This window comes from Oculina patagonica, unplaced genomic scaffold, assembly GCF_052425735.1.
Source record: "Oculina patagonica isolate OP01 unplaced genomic scaffold, crgOcupat unplaced3, whole genome shotgun sequence".
NCBI lineage: Eukaryota > Metazoa > Cnidaria > Anthozoa > Scleractinia > Oculinidae > Oculina > Oculina patagonica.
In genome coordinates, this window is record NW_027558145.1 from 423,007 (window position 1) to 425,177 (window position 2,171).

General features: G+C 39.0%; 1 non-coding gene across 1 annotated transcript; it reads left to right on the forward strand.

The window, feature by feature from the left end:
• The first annotated feature begins 1,602 nt into the window (after nt 1-1,602).
• Trnar-ucu (transfer RNA arginine (anticodon UCU)) lies at nt 1,603-1,675 on the forward strand. Its single transcript has one exon. It is a non-coding gene; the product is annotated as a tRNA-Arg (tRNA).
• Nucleotides 1,676-2,171: the final 496 nt, after the last annotated feature.

Here is a 2,171-nt window from a genome sequence, read left to right on the forward strand (position 1 = left end):
GAGAGACTCCTCCAGTTCGTTCCTTTATCTTTTTGTTGTTTTGGCCGAGCTATACAATCCGGTCAAGTCTGAGTGTGGTTCAAAACGAGAATTAAAAGCGTTTGCGGTGGCATGGTTTCGTGGTTTTTATGTTGTAAAATACTTTTAGATTGTCAGATGATGAATGATATTTTTCTTATTGAACGCCAAGACTGTCTGAAATAAATTTGCTTAATTATATGCAGTGTAGTTGAAGTACTGCATTGTATGCAGTGCTTTTGTTGAGGACCTCCCTGAAAACCACTTCATGTGAAAGGAGCTTCCTCTTTGAAAAATATTTAACAATTATTCGCCTCAGGTTCAGTGATTATTGTCGAGGGGATTATTCAACAATAATCACTGAGCCTGTGGCGAATAATTGTTTTAGTATAATTTTCAGTGGTGAATATCAAGAATATTCAAGTCTCTTGAAAATATTTTCGGTCCAGAAGCCTTGGTAGTTTACTTGCAAAATTTCCCAGTGTTTTAAACATCCAGGGCTTGGAGTAATTTCTTTCAAATGAGCGAAAATTTCATTCAGCAAACACCGCCATGTTTACTTGCCTGGATGGCAAAGTCGGCATGGCTTGGTAGCCAGCCCCTACAATGCTATATTCACCGCCTAGCGCGGTTAATATAGCGCACAAGCCAAGCTTCTCAACCAATCAGATTTAAATTCACCTCTGGAAATTATACTTTTTATAATTATTTTTATTATTATTACCCTATACTGTGCTCTTTATACATGGAACTTCAGCATATATAAAAAGCGGGAGTTCGTAAATGTCAAGGCCTAAATTTACCACAACTTTGAAACATCAACTTACAACTTCTGTGCAAAACAAACACCACAACCAGTTAAATTATATATTGGTTTTTTCCTTTATTTTTTGATGGCTTTAGCCTTTTTTGGGTGCGGCACGGTAATTCAAGAATCCAAGATGGCTTAACATGCCTGACGAGGCTGAGATTTCAGCGAAATTTATAGCAGTGATACAAAGATATACAAATATTTTTTAATATTTTAACTCCAAAATCGTGCGTTCAAAGAATAACAAAGACAGAGAATGTCAAGATATTACCGAAGTACATGGACGGATTTCTCAAAAACATTGCTTTCAATGTGCCCTGTTGGCAGTGTTAAGTTCGCCAGGTATTGTGGTAAAATAAACGGCCGCCATCTTTTTCCGTTCGGGGGATTATGGTTGACGGCAGCTTAAAACGCAATCATTAGTTGGGTTTGAACTTCTGAGGAACATTGATCGAAAGGTGCAGTAAACGCACCAACTGAACAAACAGATTTAGAACTGTGCAGTGCAGTTTAACGCTAGTAAGCTACTTACGGCTGCAGCCGTAAGTACACATGCATGCACATACACATGCAGATATCGTTAATAAAACCAACAAGATTCGAACGCATGACCTTGTGCACCGATTAAAATTCAATTAAAGGCGTACACTTGCAGTATAACAAGCCAATTCAGTGTAATTCGGGGGTGGTACGTAGATGTAGGAAAAGATAATGGAGGTCACGAAAATCTTAAATATGATATACGCCGACCGGTTAGCTCAGTTGGTACCGCCGACCGGTTAGCTCAGTTGGTAGAGCGCCGGACTTCTGTGCGGGAGGTCTCGGGTTCGAGTCCCAGACCGGACAACACTCAGGGTCTTAAAATAACTGAGGAGAATATGCTGCCTTTGTGATAACAACTGCAAATGGTTAGACATTCTAGTCTTCTCGGATAAGGACGATAAACCGTAGGTCCCGTCTCTTGCATCTTCACGGTTATGGTCAGCAGGGGACGTTAAAGAACCCACACACTTATCGCAAAGAGTAGGGCATGGAGTTCCCGGTGTTGTGGCCTGGTCTTGTTCCGAAATTACATTGGGGGCATCTGTAAAAAATAAATCCTCATTCGTTGTAAACTGCTTAATTGCTGTCTGTCTAAGTCCCCCGCAAAGTGTTGTAAAGCGCATTGAGCATATGGAAATGCGCTATATAAATACCGTCATTATTATTATTATTATTATTATTATTATTATTATTATTATTATTATTATTATTATTAAAAACGATTAAACTGAACGGAGATTCAGAGCAACGTTGCTTCTGAGAGAAAACTAGCGAAAAAAGAGCTTCATTAAAGAATATA